Source organism: Bos taurus, chromosome 2 (genome assembly GCF_002263795.3).
Source record: "Bos taurus isolate L1 Dominette 01449 registration number 42190680 breed Hereford chromosome 2, ARS-UCD2.0, whole genome shotgun sequence".
In the NCBI taxonomy this organism is placed as follows: domain Eukaryota; kingdom Metazoa; phylum Chordata; class Mammalia; order Artiodactyla; family Bovidae; genus Bos; species Bos taurus.
Genome location: NC_037329.1, coordinates 127,943,111 through 127,965,948, shown reverse-complemented (window position 1 = coordinate 127,965,948; position 22,838 = coordinate 127,943,111).

Here is a 22,838-nt window from a genome sequence, read left to right as displayed (position 1 = left end):
CAGGGAGGCAGGAGCCTTGGTTGATGATAGTTAACTCACCAGGCAGGGGTGGTGGTTAAACTACAGGCCTGGGAGGGCTCAGGGTGCCTGGAACTGGTTCCTACACAGCTGTGGTGGGAATTGGGCTGGAGTTCATTCATTCTTAAAAGGAAAAAAAAAAAAAAAAAAACAACCATTTCTTGAGCACTAAGTGCAAAGCCCTGGCAGGCAGGAGTCAAGGGAAGGAGTGTTGGTGATAGCTATGAAGACAAACTGGCTTCCCGAAGGGCTGAGCGACCCTGCGGACCCCTGTTTTCCCACTCCCCCTGCTCCGTCCCCTCTGTTCTCCTTTAAACACACCCACCGTGAGCAGCTCAGAGCCCTCCCACATCCCAGCGAGATATGCCTGTGGGCAGACAGACGCACGAGGGTGACCAAACCCAGACACCCAGACAGCGGGGCCTGACGCTCAGCGCCCGCTAACCACCCTGCCCCCCAACTGCTTCTCCGCCTCTGGCCGTTCGCTCCACTTCCCACTCAGGCCAGCCGAGCTGACCCTCCCCTGGTCCCTTGGGCGGGCAGGGCATCTAAACATCAGAGCATCTGGGGGCCTCAGTGGTTGTCAGGTCGAGAGACGAGGAAACGGGCCCAGAGTCGGGGAGTGCCTTGCCTGAAACACACAGCACACGAGACGCAAAACGAGGGCCACCGTCCAGATGTCCCGATTCCCCACGCCAGGAGCAGCCACACGGCCCCGTGGAAAGTCCATGTGTTTGCGATTCAAGCAGCCCTAGACTTGCTATTTACTGCTGTATGGCCTTGGAGAAGTGCCTTCGTCTCTCAGCCTCTCTTTTCCTCAAAGGTGATGGTTCTCAGGCCCTGGGGACTCTGCTCCTCGGGGTGGGGGAGGAAATGTTTGAAAATGTCTAGAGACGCTTTCGGTTGTCACAGCTAGGGGGTCACAATGAGTGAGCAGGAGCCAGGGATGCTTGTAAACATCCCTCAGGGTGCAGGACAGCCCCTCCCAATGAAAAAGAGCTGGTCGCAAAGATTGGTAGTGCTGACGCCAGGTAGCTCTGCTCCAGGGTGACCAACTGTCTGTTTGCTTCCCAGGCTCCGTCCTTCTGCGGCCTTTGCTCCCTCATTTCTGGGCTCTGCGCCTGGCGCGTCCTCCCAAGGTGCCCAGGTCCCGCTCCCCCATGAAGCCTCTCTGACGGGTCCCTCCCGAGAGAACTGTCCCTCCTCAGGCTCACCACCCCATCGTCTGGCCCGCACAGCAGAGCACTGCCCCTCAGGTTAGTTGTTGGGTGCTCTGAGGGCTCCGGGTTTCTCTTCTTTGCAGGCAACTCAACTCATTACCCTGGATTTAACTGATTCCCTGCTCATGTCCCGACCAGAGAGAGCGCCCCAAATTCAGGGCCTCGTCGAGTGTGTTTCTGCACCCACTGTCCAGCTCAGGGCCTGGCACAAAGGGGACAAATGTTCACTGGAAACTTTCTACCAGGTGCCAGGCTCCACTGTCTGCATGTCCTGGAGACTTGTCTTCTTTCCCTGTCATCCCCTTCCTCCATCATGCCCAGCACGGGACTGGGACCAACCAGTCCAGACCTAGGTTTTCTCAGCCCTGAGAAATGTCAGGACGGAGATCATAAGGCGTCAAGAGGTTCTCAGCACACGGAGGGAAAGGCCGATTGCAGAACAGTTATGTGGGTGTGAGCTCATCTCGGTTACTTACGTTCATACGAAGGACGTGTTTTCTCGATGGAACAATGCACTTTGGCTCTTGAGGGTGACATCGGCAGGGCCTGGCCACTTCCCTGCTTTCCCAGGTGTAAACTTGGGCAAGTTTTTCCATTTCTCTGGGCCTCAGTTTCCACATCTGTAAAGTGGGTATAAGAGTGTCTCCCTCCCTGGGGAGTCAGGAGGCACCCATGAGCTAACGCTGTGAAGGGTCTGTACAGTCAGTGCCCAGTGGGTGTCATACTCTGTTATTACAGCTCTGAGGATGTGCTTGGGGTGCAAACTCCCCCCCGCTTTTCTTTTCCATCCTGCCCTTCCGTGCAAGCGCTCCCCAACAACAGACAGAGGCCTGTACATCCCAGCAGAGACCCAGCTCTGAGCCCTTGTGGTCCCTGGATCAGGACGGGGCTGTGGGCTTGTCTTCCAGCCCCTTGAAGAGGCCACACAAGATCCCAGAGCATCTGCCCTGGTTCTCCCTCCCTGCACCCGGCGATGGCCGCTGCCTGCTGTGCCTACGCGGAAACAAGGCTAGCCTCTCCGCAAAGGCTCGGACAGGACAGGGTGGGTTTATTTACTCCTCGCTGATGCTGGTTTCTCTGTCCCCAAGGTGAAGTCCTGCTGGTTGACCGTGTTTCCTGCCTGGGTTTTCCCTGCCCGGCCCGTCATCCATCCGCCCCACCCTGGACCCCCTCCACCCCAGCCACAAGCTCTCCCTCGTTGTCCCCTCCCTGGCCACCGGAAATCAGACTCAGGAGCCCTCGGGTTCTTCCTCAGCAGGAAGTTGGCACCCTCGGGCAGCGGCCTCAGCCCAGGTCACCCTTTGGTCTGGGTTAGGATGGCCGCAGACTACACACCGGTTAGCCTGACAGGACATAGCAGAACTACCCTCCTGCCAGGTCCAGCCAGGCAGCTCGATCTACAAAGAGATGCTCTCTGCCATTGTGAGAGAAGAGCATCCTGAACTCGGCCTGGTGGCAGGGACCCGACTTCAACTCCCTGACTTTTGGCTTGATGACTCAGGAAGAAACAGAGCCACACCCCGCTCTGTGGTGAGCTGTCCTCCCAAACATGCTTTTTTTTTTTTTCTCCCAAATTTCAGTCATTCCAGTAACAACTTCAAGACGTTTCTTATTCTAAACTCATATTGCACATAATATTCTTTACTTCATGTGTTTTAAAAAATGTATTCATTGTTTTTACTTTAATAGATTTAACCTCATCCTAAGAAATCTTGTCTGTGGAATCGCAGGTTTGATTAAGTAGAGACTTTGCCTGCAATGCAGGAGACCCAGGTTTGATCCCTGGGTTGGGAAGATCTCCTGGAGAAGGGAATGGCTACCCACTCCAATATTCTGGCCTGGAGAATTCCATGCACAGAGGAGCCTGGCGGGCTACAGTCCATGGGGTTGCAAAGAGTCAGACATGACTGAGCAACTAACACTTACACTTTCCACCCTAAAATACATGAAATGCCGTGAAAATAGCAAATACTGATTAGTGCACCTCTATAACACAGGCCTTGGAGAGCAATTAGTATGATTATCCCGAGGGAAGACCCCTGAGCACCTCTCTTGTCAGACCCCTGAGATGGCACAGCCCGGCCCCTTCTGAGCCACCCCCAGCACCAGTAACACTGAAAGCTACTTAATGCCACGATAATGGATTGGGAGCCCGAATCCAGTCTGCCCAACCTGTGCGGGTACCCAGAGGAGTTACAAAGTCCAGCTTGGCTTAGCTCAGGAGGCAGGATGAAGAATAACAATCCCAGGCACTAGCCCAGCACTTGACAGTTTGCAGAGTCCGCTCTCAAATCCTAGGCTCACAGTGAGCAGCCCAAGGCCATGTAGGCACAAAGGACAGAGCGGAGATTGACGGTCAAGGTCACCGAATTTTTTATTTAATCATTTTTTAAACTTCATTTTTGGCTGCGCTGGGTCTTTGTTGCTGCGTGGGCTTTTCTCTAGTTGCAGCGAGCGGGGGCTACTCTTCATTGCATCGCGCAAATTTCTTACCGCGGTGGCTTCTTTTGTTGCAGAGCACAGGCTCCAGGGCACGGAGCTTCAGTAGTTGCGGCTCGTGGGCTCAAGGGCTGCGGTTCCCAGGCTCTAGAGCAGAGATTCAATAGTTGTGGCACACAGGCTGAGTTGCCCTGCAGCACAGGGGATCCTCCTGGATCAGGGATCAAATTCAAGTCTCCTGCACTTGTGGGCAGATTCTTTACCCCTGAGCCACCAGGGTAGCCCCAAAGTCACAGAATTTAGTCACTGGAAAGGCCTAAGTGCTATCTGGTCTCTGAGTTGTTTCTGGTGCTTGTTGATGGGCTCTGACTCCAGAGTGAGCCAGGAATGCCCTTTTCTATTCTCATTGGTGCCTCTGATTCCCATCAGTCAGGTGCTGGCGGGGGGGTCTTTAACACTCTTGTTCTTGCCAATCTCCCATCCAAACAGAGGGTCTTAGAGTCAGAGGCTTCCACACACCGTAGTATCCAGCTGGAGTTTCAGAACTTTTGTGGTAGACAGCTTTCTCAGAGGCCCCCAATATTCCTATCCACGCCATGTGTATTCCTGTCTCATTGAGTGTGAGCAGGATCTATGCATGTGAGCTCATCAAAGGAAATTTATCTTGGGTGGGCCTGGCCTAATCAGAGGAGACTTTCAAGGAAGATAAAGTGCGGAGAAGTGACTTCTGCAGACCAGGGTGATAGCAAACAGCCAATGGTGAGCTGCATATGGGAGGCTACATGGCAAGGAACTGCGGGCGGCCTCCAGGAACTGAGGGCCGTCCCGGCTGACCACTAGCAAGAAAGCAGGCAGCCCCACAGCTACGATGAACCGAATTCTGCCACCACCAGTGTGTTTGAAAGAGGAGCCTGGGCCCCGGTTCTGCCAACACCTTGGGCAGGGGAGTCCAGCTAACCTGTGCCTGGGCTGTGACCTGCAGGAACTGTGAGATAATAAATTTTGGTTGAGTTGAGCTGATACATTTATTAAACAGCAATAGGAAAGTAATGCAGTATTTTTACTCTCCTTATATTCATGTTTGCAATTACTTTTGCAGTTGCAGTTTCCTTATATTTATTTTTGATGTTGGTTTTCTGTTTAGTGTGGGGATATAAGTTTTTCCTAAATTTTTTAACAATTAAATTAAATTTTAAAAATTCAATGTGGCAGATTAGAAAGTATCCTACATTCTTTGACACTCATATCATCAAGAGGTGGGCTTTATGCCCCCCTCCCCTTGAGTATAGGTGGACCTGTGTCTGCTTCCATCGACAGAATCTGATGAAAGTGACATGATGAGACTTCAGTGTTAGGTCATAAAAGGCCATGCAGTTTCTTCCTGCTTCTCTTGGGACCCTGCTGCTTAACAAGTCAGCTTCGGTGGAACACATCTGACTATCTTGAGGTCACCATGCTAGGCCACATGGAGGTGCTCCAGTTGCGAGCATGGCTGAGCCCCAAGTCGAGACCCAGCATGGGTAGCCAGCTGTGGGAGGGAGCCCGCTTGGATGTCCAGCCCCATCAAGCCCTCAGATGAATGCAGCCCAGCCCACACCTGACTGCAGCTGCATCAGAGACCCCAAGCCAGAGATGCCCAGCCAAGCACTTCCTGACCACAACCTCATGAGCAAAAAAAAAAAAAAAAAAAAAATCGTTGCTTTAAGCCATTGAATTTTAGGGTAATTTGTTATGCGGCAGTAGCAACTGGGGCAATCAGTGACACACTCACATGGTTCCAAAATCAAACAGTACAAGATTGTCTGGGATCAGTTGTAGATGAGGCCAGCCAAGGGGCTAGGGCTTTGATGAGATGCTGCCCAGCCCTTCCACTGCCCTCCCCACGTGCAGCCTCACCAGTGATAGACATTTGCTGAGAACCTGCTGCCTGCTGAGTAGTCAGCAAAGGCAGGCTGTCAGCAGTGCATTTATGGGCCTTATCATTTTTTAATAGCTAACGACTTCAAACACTTAACACATACCAGACCCCCTTCTAAGTATTTGAGAGTGTTGAAATCTCAAACCCGGTGGATGCTATTACTATTACTTCCTCTTTCAGATAGGGAATTAGGCTCAGAGAGGTGAGATCACTTGCAGGAAAGTGGCAGAGGAAGGGCTGGAACCTAATCTTTTTGGAGCCCAGAGCCTGAATCTCTCACCCTGTCCTGCATCTCCAAGAAACAGCAAGGCTGAGCCAGTAGGGAGGACAGGCTAGGTGGAGAAACTACAGGAGTAAAGGGTCAAAGGCTGGAGTCTGCTTTCTGAAGCCTAGGGGAGAAGTGAGGGGGAGGAGTGGAAGGTGAAGCAGGGCTTGAATACCTAGTCAGGACGTCTGCAGGTAGCTCTGAAATGCATGGCGATGCCCCAGTCATTAGAGCCTGATTCTCCTCTCCCCTCCCCCTCCCCCTCCCTCCGCTTTCTCTCTCTCTCTCCTGGAGCCTCCCTTTCTTTGCAGAATGTATTTTTTTAATATAAATTAGTGTATATATATATACACACACACACACACACACACACACTTACATATATATAATTTATAAAAGTTTTATATATATAAAACTTAAAAAAAAAACCCAAAACTAAGGTTAATGTCTCTAATCAAAGTCACACCTCCCTACCCTCTGCACCTCACCCCCACCTCCAGGAAATATTTCAGTTTGCCAACTGTATAGAGAAAGAGGATCTGTCTTCAGGTTTCCAGCTCACCATCACTTTGGCCCAGGAAGGCCTTTGGCACAGTCGGGCTCGTGAGCCACAGCCTACCTGGCAGTCTGAGTCAGAGTGCTGGAGAAGGGGGCTCAAGCACCAGGGCAAAAGGCCAGATCCTCAGGACAAGACAGAGTGGGGTCCCTTCTCCACCCCCATAGTCCCAGTCCCCCCGCTCTGCTGAGAGGCACAAATGAGCCTCATCTGTTAGAGCTGGTTCTGTTGTTGTTTAGCTGCTCAGTTGTGTCCAGCTCTTTGCGACCCCATGGATGATAGCCCACCAGGGATTTTCCAGGCAAGAATACTGCAGGGGGTTGCCATGCCCTCCTCCAGGGGATCTTCCCGACTTCGGTGACCGAACTCGCGTCTCCTGCAGTGGCAGGCACTGGCAGGCAGATTCTTGACTGCTGAGCCACCAGGGAAGCACAGGAGAGTTGGAGGGGTCCTTTGATTTCCTGTGCAGGAGAGGCCCAGGGAGGGGAAGGGACTTGTCCAAGGTCAGGCAGTCAGAGCATATGACTCAGCCCCTCCAATCAGGTGTCTTTCTCTGCACTGGGTTCCTCACGCTTAGGGATAAAGGGTCATCAGAGGAGAGAGACGGGCTGAGCCCAGGGGCTGGGGAGATGATGGAGTTTCAGGTTGGGTCTCCAGGCTCTCTTCATCTGGCAGTGTTGGGGAGGGGCAGTATCATACCTCTAGGCATTAGTCTAGATCAGGCCAGCCTTGAATGGGGTCCTCCTGATACCTCTAAGGAGGATGGATGGGTGAGTGGGAGGGAGCAAGGGTGGGAGGAAAAAGAGGCTTATCTGGCCTGGGGAAGCCAAGAGAAAGCTGACATGGGAGAGCCAGATTTCCATAGAAACTCTGATCCGGGAGTCAAGGGTTCAGCGTCCAGGGTAAGGAGGCCACCGCCTCCTGCAGTGAGGTTAGCCATTCATTTCATTTCCTCACTGAGTATTTGATGAGGGTCTGTGTGCCTGGCCTTGTGTGAGGAAAGGGGAGAGGAAAAAATTGTAGCCAACCTGCTCGGGTTCAGGAGCTCACAACTCAGCAGCGAAGAGAACGTATGGGAATATGTGTAAAATATAAAGTTTGACCAGGACCAGGAGGGAAAATAGAGAGGGAGGGCTGTGAGGGTTGGGGTGGGAGACAAAACTGACCAGGTGGGACATGGGAAGGACGTTACCAGCATAGGGACCACAGGGATAAAGTCTGGGTGGTGGGTGAGATGGGGTCCTACAGGGTCTTGCTCAGCTGGAACACAGTCCTAGGGAGGGAAATAACATTTGAAAAGTGTGCTTGGAAGCAGCTCAGAGTGAGTCACTTTATTCTTTAGGCAGCAGGAGTCACCAAAGATTTTTGAGTGACCACGTGGCAATAAGCTTGGGAAGCCAGAATAGTCACCTTTTGAAACGCTCTTTTGCTTCTTTAGAGTTCAGCTTCTTTATCAGAAAATTGAGGGAGTTGGGTTATATTAGAGAAGGCAAATCCCCAACACATGTAATATTACTTCCCCATCCACATTCATAACAGGCATCAACAGTCAATCCCTGCACTCTCTCTCACTGAACACACTTTCACCGAATCACCCCAGCCAGTCTCTATGGACTTGACCTAAAGGAAGGCGCTGGTTAACCATCTCGCAACACAGTCATGATGGGGATGCTAATTGCAATGAAGACAGCCGCACTTTATACCTTCTGGAGAGTTTTTGTCCTATCTTGCCTTCTGATTACTGGTTGTGGAGAGACAAGAAGACCTGTGCAAGGCCACTTGGCTTTCTGCAAAAGCCTCTCTCAGGCTTCCATCCCAGAACCAGGGGCTTGACCCGGGTTCTCAGCTCAAGCCCACTGCCCTCCCAGCCCAGATGAAGGGGACTGATTTGGGGGCACTGCCAGCCTTGCCACTGTCCCCAGAGCTGCTGGGACCTCTCTCCCAGCCCTGGCCGCAGTCCTGGTGGTCCTAGACACAGACTTGAGGAGCTTCTGGAATTGCTGGCACAGGACAGACGCCTAGTTAGTTAGAAAAACATGTGGCTTACTCTTCCCTCTCCAGACCCCTCCAGCAGCCACCACCTTCTAATTCAATTTCCCTTGAAAAACAATGGTTTCAATGAAGGGGGAAACAAGATTTTCCAAAACTTCGTAAAGTTTTGCAAAATAATTACCCCCTAAACTGGCAGCCTCCCTCCCTTTCTTCCTTGCATAAACGCCTCTAGGACAGTTTCACAGACCTCAAATCCCAGCTGGATTTGCCTCTCACCTCCCCCAGAAGTTGCCCACCCCCGATCAGATCCTGGGCATCAGCTGGCCATGGGGCCCCTGGGAATCATTGTCCTCCTTCCTGTTTGCCCACCTCCTCTTTCAGTGAGGACCGGCCCAGGGAGAGAGGAAGGAGGAGGCCTGGCAGCCCTCCAGCCCTGGCCAGGGAAGAGGCCAACACTTGGGGTAGCCCCCTGAGCTGGCTCCACCATCATGGTGCCCCAGCCTTTCCCACAGAAGGGAACTGGGTACCAGACGGGGGGAAGGAGTCTGCCGGAGATCTCAGCTCGATGCAGCCGAGGACAGGACCAAGACTGGACCCTGAACTTGGGGCTCTTCGTCCTAGCTCCCTCACTTGGAAGCTTTGGGTGGGCCTCTGTTGATGGGCCTGACGCCTGGGAGGCCTCCTGGGAATACAGCCTTTTGGTTGGTCACCATCCCCTGGGTCCCTGCCAGCGCACTGTGCAAAGTACAGATTCTTCTTCCTGCTCCACTTCCACAGGGGAGCTTTCCACGGGGCCTGGAGTGGCCCAACTGCAGGTCACTAGGGGGCTGTGGACCACCCCTCAACCAGCCACATCAGTGGGCAGCCAGCCCACCACGTTCTAATTGCCAGCCATTGTCCGCCCACCAGGGTCGGAAGTTTCTCTTTGCTGTGCCCTTTCCCCCTGCATGCCTCCTGCCCTCTCCTGATGCCCTCACCTGGGCACTGAGTGACCCCAGATGACCCTGAGTAGTAGGCCCCAGCTCCCATCCCAAGTTCCCCAATCACTGACCCACTTAAGTGCCCCACGCTTGCACTGCCCAAGGTGTCCCCTTTCTAATGCTCCCCGCACGATGGTCCTTTCTGGTCCTCCCCAGAAAGGCTGTTCCCTGCTGGGGAATCCCACCAAGTGCCCTGCTTGGCTTACTTTCCCTTGACTCTGTTTCCCACCAACTGTCATCCCAAATCTCTTTTTCTACTTCTACTAATTCATACTAAGGTGTGACCGATTGATCAGCCTAGCTCTTCAGAGTGAGGCTTGGTTCTGGGCTGAGATTCTGGGATGGGAAGAGCAGCTTTTGTTCTGAAGATGCAATGAGGTGCTGCAACGACAGACTTTGGTGCAGACTCACCTACCCCATGACCTTGGCTGGGTAGCAGCTTTAAGGAGCCAAATAGGAAGTGTCAAGGGCAGTGGGACAGCTGAAGGTAACTTCTGCTTGGTACCTGCACCAACCTCAGCCTCCAGCTGCAATAACACTAAAGGCGTCCAGCTGTGGATACAGTTTCCAAGACGGCCCCAGTGATCCTCACTTTCTGATATTCACCCCCTTGTGAAGTCCCCAGCCACACTGGGCAGGAATGACTTGTGTAGCCAATAGCCTATTGGAGAAATGATGGAGTATGACTTCTGAGCCTTGGTCATAAAAGAAATTGCTGTCAAAGAACTGATGCTTTTGAACTGTGGTGTTGGAGAAGACTCTTGAGAGTCCTTTGGACTGCAAGGAAATCCAACCAGTCCATCCTAAAGGAAATCAGTCCTGAATATTCTTTGGAAGGACTGATGCTGAAGCTGAAACTCCAATACTTTGGCCACCTGATGCGAAGAACTGACTCACTGGAAAAGACCTTGATACTGGGAAAGATTGAAGGCAGGAGGAGAAGGAGACGACAGAGGATGAGATGGTTGGATGGCATCACTGACTCGACGGACATGAGTTTGAGTAAACTCCGGGAGTTGGTGATGGACAGGGAGGCCTGACGTGCTGCAATCCATGGGGTTGCAAAGAGTCCTGAACTGAACTGAACTGAACTTCTGTTTTAACTCTCTGGGATCACTGAGCAAAGCTGGCCGCCATATCGTGAGAATACTCAAGCAACCATGGAGAGATCCACATGAGAAGCCCTGCCAAAACCCTGCCCAAATTTGCCAGTCATGTGATTGAGTCATCCTGGGAGGAGATCCTCCAGCCTCAGTCAAGCCTTCAGGTCAATGCAGCTCAATCCGACATATGATTGCAACCTCATGAGAGACCCTGAACCAGAAATGCCAGCTGAGCCGCTCTCCCATTCCTGACCCGTAGAAATTGCAACATAATAAAAGTTGATTGTTTTAAGCCACAAAGTTTTGGGTAATATTTTATATCACAAAAAAATAATATGCCAACCAACCCTCTGCCACCAGAATCCCCCTGCAGCCTCTCACTGGAGCCATTTGCACAGCTTTGTAAGAAAAAGTATCGAAACTTGGAAAAAGGCAAATAGAGGGCAACGTGTCTTTTCAAAGACATATTGGAGCACTATATAACTGACCCACCAAGGGTATTTAATTATCTGGAGGATTTAACTTTGACCAATTGGCACATGCTATTAAAAGGCATGACTTTAGAAGTTGTACGTTAACTGATAGATTTCTCTCTAGTAGGAAACACCCAAAGATTACAGATTTTTGGTCCTTTAGGACATTAACCAGTTTTGTATTTAACTGAGCTATTTTATTCCAATGTTCTTTCTCCAGTAGCCTGTAACTGTCTTCCTCTTGTTCTCCCTTGAAGCAGCATGACTGTCTTACTGGTTTTCTCATTCATGAGTTAAACAAACTTTTGATGTATGTTCAATCTATATTTGAATAAGAGTCATACTTCTTTTCTAAAACGTATACTCTGACAGCTTACCTACTACCAGGAATGAGGAACTCACTACTCATCCAGGAACCCAGAAATCTTAGCAGCTTAACAGCCCCTAGAACAGGTTGAGGAACTCTTCTTTATCCTTATGGCCTTCCTAGGTGGCTCAGTGGTAAAGAATCCAACACAGGAGATGCAAGGCATGCGGGTTCCATACCTGGGTTGGGAAGATCCCCTGGAGGAGGAAATGACAACCCACTCCAGCATTCTTGCCTGGAAAATTCCATGGACAGAGGAGCCTGGTGGGCTACGGTCCATGGCGTTGCAAAGAGTCAGACACGACTGAGCGACTGAGCACACACACACTTATAGCTACATCCTATACACCTGATTCTCCATCTGATGAGAAACCCAGGAAGTAAGCTAAGCCCCTAATTCCCATGGCAGCCCTTTATATTTGGTCATTCCCCATGGTTCTGCACTATAGAGTACATATTTTGTATTCAGGAAAAGAAGTTATTAAATAAAAAGAGACTGGTCTAAATTTTGCCTCTATGAGTTGATGAAGTTTATGGAGGAAGAGCCATTTACTGATGCTGCTCTGTGCCCATGACTATGCAGCTAGAGGAAGCGGTCCACTCTGACCCTCTACCTAATCTCTTCTCCCCAGGCTTTGGGGGAATCTCACTAGGTAAGACCTTCCTGACTCTTCCCTGGTTTCCTTTCATGGCCTGTGGCTTTGGGGGATGAAGGCCAGATTCCCACCATGACCTCTTGTATGGCCTGGTTCTGCCTCCATTCCCTCTTATCTCATACCAAGCTCCCCTTTGCCCTGTTCGCTCTAGGCACATTTTCCCTCCCTGAGGCTCACTATGTTCCTTTGCGCCCCCTGGACTTTGCTTATGCTGTCCTCTCTCCCTGCAATGCATCCTTCGTCTCCTCCTCACCTTGACCATTGCCAGCCCCCATCGAGGCTCTCAGAGCCCCTGTCCCCCGCCTCTCCCCCAGCACACATTAGATAGCCACTAAACATTTGCTGGTGGGGTGATCTGATAGCGCTGGCCTCCCCTGAGGGACTGCTGGTCACAGAAGTCTGAGGACAACCTCTGCCTTGTCCTATATTTTGTCCCCCAGGACTCGTGCCAGGACTGGCAAGCAGTGGACCCTCAGAGCCCAAGGGGCCCTGGACCTGGCACTGAGGAGGCACTGGGGAGAATATACTGAGCAAAGAAATAAAGGCCTCATCACCAACGATGGCAGAATGTCAGGCTAATCCTAGATCTCGGGGCTCTCCGTCCAGTGTTCCTCCTGCAGCCCCGAGTGTGTGGTGGGGGTGAAACTGATTCTTGTTCAAGCTGATGGAAATGCCTTGGCCTCTCGCACACCCACGAGCCATGACTCAGGTTCTATGAAGTACAATCAAATGCTCCCCTCTTCTATCTCTCTAAAGAGAGCAACTTGCCACAAGAGACCTCTTGACGCCTACTCACACCTCAGCTCTGCCCAAGGTTTTCTTTATTTAAAAAAGCGTGTATATCACAATAGAGGTTAAATGCTCATTGAAAAAAAAAAAAAAAGCAAAATGCTACTGAAGTGTGGTGAGTACGAGGTGGAAATCCTGCCAGCCCACTCCCAGAGTAACCACTGCTCACAGCTGGGTGCGTCCCACCAGCACAGGTAAGATAATCATAACGATCACAGCTTACATGGCGCTGACTCTGCACCGTGCTGCTGTACAAACGAAGTATCACCAGCAACCCCCATAAGCCCCATGTGTTCGGTTTCCATTTCCATTTCATTGATGGGGAAACTGAAGCACACAGAGAGGGTGAGTAAGTTGCCCTAGGTCACACAGCCAGTAAGTGACAGAGCTGGGGTTGGATTCCAGGCGGCAGGCTGGAAAGTCCGGGTGCTTAATCCGGAGCCCTCTTGAATTTGTGCGGGTCCCTTACCCTGAGGTCTTCAGGCACAGCCGTTAACGTGTGCAGTCTGGACTTGAAACGACTCTGCTCCTTCCTAGCTGTGACCTTGGGAAACCTACTCCACCTCTCTGAGTCTCAGCTTCTCCTCTGTGGAAAGGGGACCATGGGAGTTCTACTTTTTGGATGGTTGTGAGGTGGTGTGTGGGTAATGTCAGAGCCCAAGGGCCCCACACACAAGCTGGCGGTGGGACGTCAACTCTGCAAGCCCAGCTGAATCACCTGGGGTGGGTTTAAATGGTGCCCTCCCCAGAACCTTAATGAAGTGTATGTTTTAAAGGATCCTGAGTGCAGCCAGAGTTGAGCCTCACTGATGAATTCAAGCTTCTCATTTTAGAGGTGGGGTAATGAAGACAGAGAAGCCAAGCCAATTGTCTGAGGTCACACAGCAGAGCAGTAACACCAGAACTGGGTCTTGGCATCCCTCAACCCAGCAGGATTCTGACTCTGCTGAAGGTTATTTTTTTTTAATTTATCTACTTATTTTTGGCCGTGCCAGGTCTTCGTTGCTGCATGGGCTTTTCTCTAGCTGCCGCAAGCGGGGGCTCTTCTCTAGTTGTGGCGTGCCGGCTTCTCATTGCTATGGCTTCTCTTGTTGAGGAGCATGGGTTCTAGGCACGTGGGCTCAGTAGTTGCGGCTCCCAGACTGTAGAGCACAGTCTCAGTAGTTGTGGTGCTTGGGCTTAGTTGCTCCACGGCATGTGGGATCTTCCCGGACTAGGGATCGAACCCATGTCTCTTGCATTGCCAAGCAGATTCTTTACCACTGAGCCACCAGGGAAGCCCACTGTTCAAGTCTGATGCTAAATGAACTAATTGCAATTGGTTGGTCGTGTACTGCCCACCCCATCTCCCACACCCACCCCTGGCTACAGCTGCTTTACCCCCAGCCTAGTTTCTTCTCCCGTTTGGCTGGTTCCTCTGAATTCAGAGGCAGAGGAAAAATCCACCAGGGGAAATGGTGGCAGGTGTGGGGTCACTTCGCCTGCGTCTGTGGTTTTGTCTTCCTCTTACCTCTCGTGAGACGGGCTGGAGGGTAAAAGGAACAGTGTTCCTTGTGGAACCAAGAGGGGCCGGACTTCTGCAAAGATGTGGGGACGAGGGGGGCTGGGCATGAGGCTGCCACACCCTGGGGTCCCCTGGCCTTGGCCGCTGGGAGTGAGGCTGGGAACACATGGGGACACAGCACCATGGGGACACGTGGCTTGGTGCCTGACTGCTAGGCTCGAGTCTCACCTCTTTCATTTTTTTAAGTTAATTTATTTATCTTAATTGGAGGCTCATTAGTTTACAATATTGTAGTGGTTTTTGTCATACATTGACATGAATCAGCCATGGGTGTACACGTGTTCCCCATCCTGAGCCCCCCTCCCACCTCCCTCCCTATCCCATCCCTCAGGGTCATCCCAGGGCCCCGGCCCTGAGCACCCTGTCTCATGCATCGAACCTGGACTGCGATGTCTTTCATTTGCTGGAAGAGTGAGTGTCACCTTAAACTGACCCCACTAGTGGCATTCCCAACAAGATGAGGCTGGTGGTCGGATGGACGGCCCTGACAGAATAGAGGAGACCAGACACGCGGAGGCTTGGCGGGGGCTCTGCTCAGGCAGAGGTAGCCCCTGTTGTTATCATGAGGCACCTCTCAGGACAGGCATGTGCTTGCACCTCACTGGATGACACTGACCAAGTCCCTTCCTAGCCTGAAGCCTCAATTTTCTGCTCCGTAAAATGGGGAGAAGGTGGTTCCTACTCAGTTCTTGGAGATTGTTTTCTCACTGTCTTCAGAGGGTGTGGTCATCATGAGCAGACAAAGGTCGGGCTTTGACACCTGGATCTGATTCCCATCCTTTTGGCAAAGTCAAGGCCAGCGCTGCCAACTGTCCCCATGCAGGACAGGCTGGAGGGGGCACCTTCTCATGGGACGCCGCTTGGAGGCTCAGGGTGGCTTCTCCTGCCCTGGCTGTGTGCCATCGCCTGGATCTGCAGACTGGTGCTGAGACTCTAAGGCCCCTGTTTGTTGTCTGACCCTACATGTCAGCCCCTGTGATGTGAAGTGACTTGCTCAGAGTCAACGGCAGGATACAGCCTGACCCTCAGGCCATGTGGCCCCAAGTCTCTGCACTTTGCCCCACTCTGTCCTGCTTTGCTAAAATCATGGGATTGCTACTCACTAGGCTCTTGGAAGTTTATGGCAACTGGTCGTGAGACAGACTGGGATCTGGGACCCTTTCCTGCAATACCCGCACCTGGATGCATCTCTCCAGGAGCAACAAAATACAAAGAAACTGCACGGGACTAAAAATAACTGCGAGCATGCACCGTGGGGGCCAATTCCGGATCCAAACGATACAAAGAGACCAAAAACTGCACGGCCACACTTTTTCAGGAGGCTGGAGCAAAAACAGGGTGTTGGGAGAAAAAACATGCCCCCTGCACACACACCCCCTACTGGGTGGGCAAACCACCTAAGCCACCCCTCCAGTTTGACCCCTGGACACACCTCCACCCTTACCCTGTATAAGGAACAAGCTTGGGAAGTGAGCAAACAAGGGAACTTGTGGTTTGTTCTCGACCCCCCGCTGTGGCAGTGGCCCCGATAAAGCCTTGCCTGAATTTCTTGTCGGGCCTCTGGTCAATTTCTATTGATCAGAGAAGGCCAAGAACTCTGGTCGGTACAATTGGAAGCATTGGGATCAGGAGCCAAACTACAAGGGTTCAAATCCTGGCTCTGCGCTTTGCTGTGTTACGTGAGGCAAGTCACTTACCCTCTCTGGGCGCTTTTTTGCACCTGTAACATAGGTTAATGACTTCCTTCCAAGGGGAGCAGTACAGAAAGGGAAAGGTTTAAAAGAGCGGGGAGAATAAATTTACAGTAGAGAAACCTGACAGATTCTACCTCCGCTAGTGGTCAAGGTCAACGTCAACAGTGGTAAGCCATATGGATACTATGTGTCTTTTATATGATGTGATGAAAATGGCTCTTTACCTGCAAGGCCTTCATCCCCAGATTCCATAACGCCAGTCTAATCGTGAGAAAAACATTAGAGAAGTTCCAACAGAGGGACGTTCTACAAAATACCTGACCAGAACTTCTTGAAACTGTCAGGAACATTAAAAAAAAAAGAGGAAAGTCTGAAAATCTGTCAGAACCAAGAGAAGCCTCGGGAAATATTACAGCTAAATATAATGTGGTGTTCTAGGTGGGATCCTGCAAAAGAAAAATGACAGCAGGCAAAAATGACGGAAATCGGAATAAAGTATGGACATTAATTAATAACATCAATTTGTTAGTTGTAACAAAGGCACCAGATGAACGTCAGATGTTAATAACAGAGAAACGGACCGTATGTGTAGGGTACATGGGAACTCTGCACTGGCCTCTCAATTTTTCTGTAAATCTGAAACTGTTCTAAAAACTGAAGCTGACTTTTAAAAATAGGATTAATAATAGTTCTTACCTCATGGGGTTGTTGGAAGGATAAAATGAGTGAATGCTTGGAATTCCTTTGAATAGTGCCCCATATATATGAAGTCCTCAAGAAGTGCCAATTTATTATTATCATCATTGCCTTGGTATGGGGGACACCAGACATCAAAACCTGAGGGGGATAGATCAGCAGATCGTATCAGCCGAGGTTTTCTCCCCACCTCCAGGGAAAACCATTTCTCCTGTGATCTTGAGAAGGCAGGTCAGGTGATGCCTCATCCTGGCCTGTTCAGCTGGGGGTGCCCTCTGGAGCCCAGGATGAGCCAAGGAGCTGGTGAGGCCACGTGTGGAGTGGGTATGGCCCAGGCTCAGAGCTGGCCGGCCTGATGAACCCAGCTCCATCCCTGCCAGCTGGTGACCTTGAGCACTCCACTTACCCATCCATAAAACGGGGGTATTTGGCTCAACCTCATACGGCTTGAAATACTCATACTCTTGCCTGGAAAATCCCATGGACGGAGGAGCCTGGTGGGCTGCAGTCCACGGGGTCGCTGCGAGTTGGACACGACTGAGCAACTTCACTTTCATATGGCTTGAGTGCCCAATAACAGGAATAGTTCAGGGGCATCCTGAACTGGAACAATGCCCTTGACTATCCATTTCTCAGCATCCCCACACCTAGTCCAGCAGAACCGCCCTTCTCCCAGATGGATCTTGTCCCCATCATGGGGGCCAAGATTGGGCTCTGAGCCCAGGGAACCCCAGAACTGAGGGGCAGTGGTTCTTCTGGTCCGAGAGGAGGCAAGTCAGGAGAGGGAATGGCCTGATTGACTGCTGCATCTTCTCAGAGGAAAAGGGTGGAGGGGGATTGCCAGGTGCTCCCACCATCTTCACACACCTGGAGCCAGGCAGCAGTGGGTGTGAAGGGGAGCTGCATGGGATGGAGAGCCCCCATCTCTGCCCCCAGAGACTCCAGAGGCCAGCTTCCTACCTCTATCTCAGCACGCCACAGGTCCTGCAACCGAACCATTAGTAACCCTGTTTTTTAGGGCTTGAAGTCCATTTGGTCTTCCGTAGTCAGTTCATGGGCTTCCTTGGTGGCTTAGCTGGTAAAGAATCCACCTGCAATGTGGGAGACCTGGGTTCCACCCCTGGGTTGGAAAGATCCCCTGGAGAAGGGAACGGCTACCCACTCCAGTATTCATTGCCTAAGACTCCTCAGCCTTGACCCCAGCCACAGACCAAGCCCGGATTACTGACACACCAGGGCCGGCCACACACCATGCTCTGACTCTGGTCTCAGATGGACCCATAACCACAGCCACAGCATCCTGACCCCAAGCAGCCATGTCAGAGACATAGATGTGAGTTCTGGAAGAGCACAGGCCATTGCATCCCTGAAACTGGCCTGCTGGGCCAGAGATGTCATCCCCAAAAGTGAAGGCCATCCACACGTCTCCAGGACAGCTTGGATACATGCCACAAAGCCACTGCTGACCCTCGGGAGACGTGGTTGTAACTGGGCCCTGCACCAACCCCTGTGTGACCCTGGACGTGTCCCACCTTCCTTGGCCTCAATTTCTGCTCTGCCCTACTATTCCCCAGGGAGGCATAGATAATCTTTGAGGCCTTCTCAGCTCTAAAGGTTGGTGATTCAGGAGACACAAAATGCTCTTGTGGGCCTGCTTCCAGACTTTTCCCAGCTCTCACTTCCCTAGTCTGACTCCCCTCCACTCTTAACTTCCTGGCCTCAGTCTCACAGCCCAGTGGCTAGAAACAGCCCTCAGGGCCGCAAAGACCTGGCCTCAAGACACAATCACCACATCCTAGCTGGGGGGCGGGGCGGGGGGGAACCTCAGCCAATTTCCTAGCCTATCAGAGCCTCAGTCTGCTCATCTGTGAAATGGGGACTTTGAGGTCCTGGGAAGACTCGTGCAGGAGATGTATGAGAAGCTTTTGGTGCAGAGTCTGGCAAGTGGAAAGGTCAGCAGGTCAGAGCTGAACAGGCTGCCTTTGTGTGGGCTTCCTGGGCTTTACTCAGCTCCAGTGGTGATAAGTTACGGTAATCCCCTTTTCTTCCCTTTCTCAGGGGGGAAGAAGGCCTAAAGAGGGCAAGCTCCCTGCCAACAAAATGGGAGCACCAGAGCCCCCAGTTCCCCCCACCTTTATTCTTCACTGCATGGAAGCCACCAGAATCCATAGTCACCCTCTCCGAGCCTCAGTTTACTCCTCTGTAAGAGGAGAGACAGAGGCCTGGGGGACACCCCACACACAGCGTCACCCGCCCAGCTACTGAAGGGGCAGGAGTGTGCTGGCGTGGGAGGTCATGGCTGGATGGCAGGCTTTGAGAAACCTCTGGAATGAGGGTTTAAAAGTTTGGGGATCATTTTTGCTACAAGGTCCCGCTTCTGCCCTCCTTTCTTTTCATGACTTTTCACCAACTGTTTCTTCCCTTAATCCAAACCATTGTTTTTCCAGGGTGAGATTTAAATCAAAGCCACGTGGCTCCCCCAAAGCACACCCCCTTGCCAAATGGAAGCGTGACCTGGAGGAACAAGAATCACCCTGCTGAAGGGGATTCTGATCTCTCTGTGGGGACCACCAAGCAATGGGAAGACTTGGGGGGCTTCGAGTTGGCCTGACTGGGGTGAGCGCAGAAGTTTCTAGGCCCAGTGTGGCTCTGACCCAGAAGCACGGACGGACCACAGTTCTGCCATTAAGAAGATGAGCCCTTTCCTGAGCCCGAGGCCTCCACCTCTTTAGCTGTGAGTGTATGAGATGGAGCCCAGCCCCTGAGGCCCCTTTTGGAGAGGGGAGGTTCACAAGGTCAGCCCCTCAAGGCTTGGCCATTTATAGGTGACTTGAAGCGTGACAGCAGTGTGGCCTAGTGGGTAAGACATCTGGATATGGAGTCTGGTTCATGTCTGACGCTCAGTTGCTTGCTGTGTGACCCTGGACAAGTTCCTTAACTTCTCTGAGCTTCCGTTTCCTCATCAGTAAGATGGGGCGCTTGCCAGACCTTTCTGTTGGTGAAGTGCCAAGTACCTGCTGCATGGTACAGCTTGCAACAGCAGCTCAGGGAGGTGCAGAAGTGAAAGGGAGTCTCACAGAGGACAGGGAGAGACTCCAGGCATGGTATCAAGGGAGGGCGGGGGGTGCAGACAGCAGGCAGGGTGGGGCTGGGGAGGCAGGGGAATCTAGGGACCTGGCTCCTGACAGTGTGAAGGCCCGGGAGGGGAGGCTCACAGGACTCTGGAGGGGGCAGGCTGTTTGTTCTATGCGGGTGGTGAGGGTGGGGAGCGTGGGAGGGGGGCTGTGAGGGGGGCTGGGGGGAGGCGGAGGCCTAGCCAGTCCCCAGGGGCCGCTCTCCAGGGGCTTCCCCAGGCCTGGCCTCAGTTTTGCATAGTCTGGCTCTCCCAGGTGGGCCCATTACTTGGAGTCTCAGGGGAAGGGCGAGGTCAGGAGAGTAAGGGGCACCCACCCACCCCACCCCCCACACAAAGAACTAACCACATAAGGCCTGGACACCTGTGGGCTGAGCACACTCGTGCACATGGGCCCATGCATCCAGGCACACAGACTAAGACATACATGCAAATATACACATGCTAGACCCTATGCAAAGCCTAGACCCAGACAGGCCCATGCACAGACCCACATTTCCACAATGGTTCAAACCCACACACGGGAGTGAGCATGCAGGCCCCCACACACGGACACACGCATGTGCACACATATGCGTGCTGAGAGAAGGCAGCTCTCTCTCTAACCCGTTATTCCCTCCGCCAACACGAGCGGGTCACCCACCACGCAGCAGGCACTGTGACAGGCCCTGGACGCAGAGACCAGCCCCCACTCCTGGAACTCACAGGCTAGTGAGAAACAAATCAGTTGAAGTAAGGATCGCTCTTCACACGGTCAGGTGATTGTGTTCGTTTAATCCTTACAATGACCTTCTGGAGTTGGGGTATCTGCCCGAAGGAAACGGAGGTCTGGAGGGGGTGTGGCCTGCCCGAGGAAGGCCTTGGGGAGGTTGAAGAGGCCCTCTGCTTCCTCACCGTGACCTCCATACAGACCAGAGAGGCGCTCGGGACACGCCCCACCAGGGGGGGCATCTGGGCCTGCAGGGGGGCCCCCCCACCAGCCACTGCTATTAGCCAAACTGTGGGCTTTCAACCAGCCACTCTCTCCCCACTCTGCTCCTGATTTCGCCCATTGTACAGAAGAGGACACAGAGTCCCTGAGAGGACCCGTGGCCTTAGAAGGTGGGCCCCGTGTCCCGGACCAAAACAATTCCTGCTCACCTGAGGGCTCCAGCTGCCTCAGACCCCCTGGTTGGCCAAGGGCTCCTCCCTGACCCTGGCTGGACATAGCGCAGGCACAGGGGTGGGATGGGTTGGCAGGCCAGCACCTAACCACCAGGCAGCCCAGCCTGTGAGCTTCTGGCTGCTTTCCAAATTCCCTAGAGAGGTGCCACCAGGCCAGAGAAAACCAAGCTTCCTGAGTATTAGGACAAGAATGAGCAGACATTTGGGGCTCAGATACTGGCCCCCACTTTCCCCGGCAAGAGGAAGGTGTGGGGGACATCCTTTCATTCAGCTCCTGACTCAGTGATGTATCATTTCTGAGATCCCTTGGGGCTGGACCCCGTGTGCAGGCTGAGGTTGGTGCAGGAGGGGAAGGCTGTAGCCTCACCAGAGCCTCCCATTAGAAGCCCTTGCAAAGCACCCTTCAGGGCACACCTGCCCTGGAGCCACTCGCAGTCTGTCCCAGAGCCTCTCCGCCATCCGATCAATTAGAGGAATCTTATAAAATGCAGATTCCTGGGTGCATTCCCAATCCACCGAATCGTAGTCTCAGGGCTAGAGGCCTAGAATCGGTGTTTTTGCAAAGCCTAGCGCTCTGGCTGAGAAGCCAGCACTGAGAACCCCTGGCCTGGGCCCCCGCTGACTGCTAGTTGCTATGTTTGTGATTCTAGCTGGATGTCGTCTTATTTCACCCTGGGTCCCTCCAAAGGATGCTCAATATATGTGTGATGGTGCTATCAGTGGGCTGCCCAGGGCTGTGGGCCCCTGGAGGGGTGTAGCTGAGGGCTCCATTGGTGACCATGGCTGAGTCACTGCCCTCTCTGGGCCTTGGTTCTGCTAGTCCCTAAGGGCTGACTCTTCCTGAGCCACTGCTGGCCCACAAGGGCCGTCTGAACACCAGGAGGAGATGTTCCTCCCAGCCTGGGAGGGACTCAGATGGACTGCCCAGGCCTCTCTGGATTTTCCCCCCTTTATCTTCTGAAAAACAAGCCCAAGCCAAGGGGGCGCCCTGAGCTAACCTGATCTCTGGGTCCTTCCTAACCCAAGTGGGAGAGAAACCTTTGTCAGCCCCTGAGCCCCCAGCCTGGGCCTGAGCATTGAGCCGGAGAGGAGGAAGGACCCCCGCCCCTCCTCCCCGCAACGTGGGGAGGCCGAGATGGTGGGCGAGGAGCAGGTGCAGAGGTTTCCACTTCTTAGAATTCCTGCGAGGCCTGGGGGGTGAGCTCACTTACGGGAAAGGGGGATGGGGGGCTCGCTCTTCTCACCCGGCCCGGCCCGGGGGGGCGGCAAGTGCGTCAGCAGCCTGGGCTCCTGGCCTGCCTCCGGAAACGCCGCCCGGGGCTCAGTCACGAACCGGGCGGGCGGCGGGGGGGCAGCTGGAGCGCAAGGAGGGGAGTCAGGTGACCTGCAAGGAAGCTTGACTGGGGGCCGGGAGGCTGCACGGGGGTGCAGGGGGAGGTCAACTTCCCCCTTCCTGGGCCTGTACCCCCACACCCGTTGCCTGGCGGGATGTCTCTCCAGCTGTTTGTCTGTCCACTGGTCCCCCCCACCACCACCACCCCATCATCCCACCACGAGCTCTGGACCTCTGCTGGGTTCCCCTGGTGCCCGTGAGGCCTTGCGTTCCCAGCAACCACCAGTCTCGGGGTGCGGGGTGGGAGGGGGGCACTTCGGGCCAGGCTCCCGCGGAGTGGAGGGGTGAAGACCCCAGCCCAGGGCCCGAGGGCAGGAGAACCCTGCCTCCCAACCTCCCCTCCCCCACTCCTCTGCAGCTATTTAAAGCAAGTGGTGGCCGTGGGAAACTTCTTCAGATGTGTGGTTTCGTCTTCTTC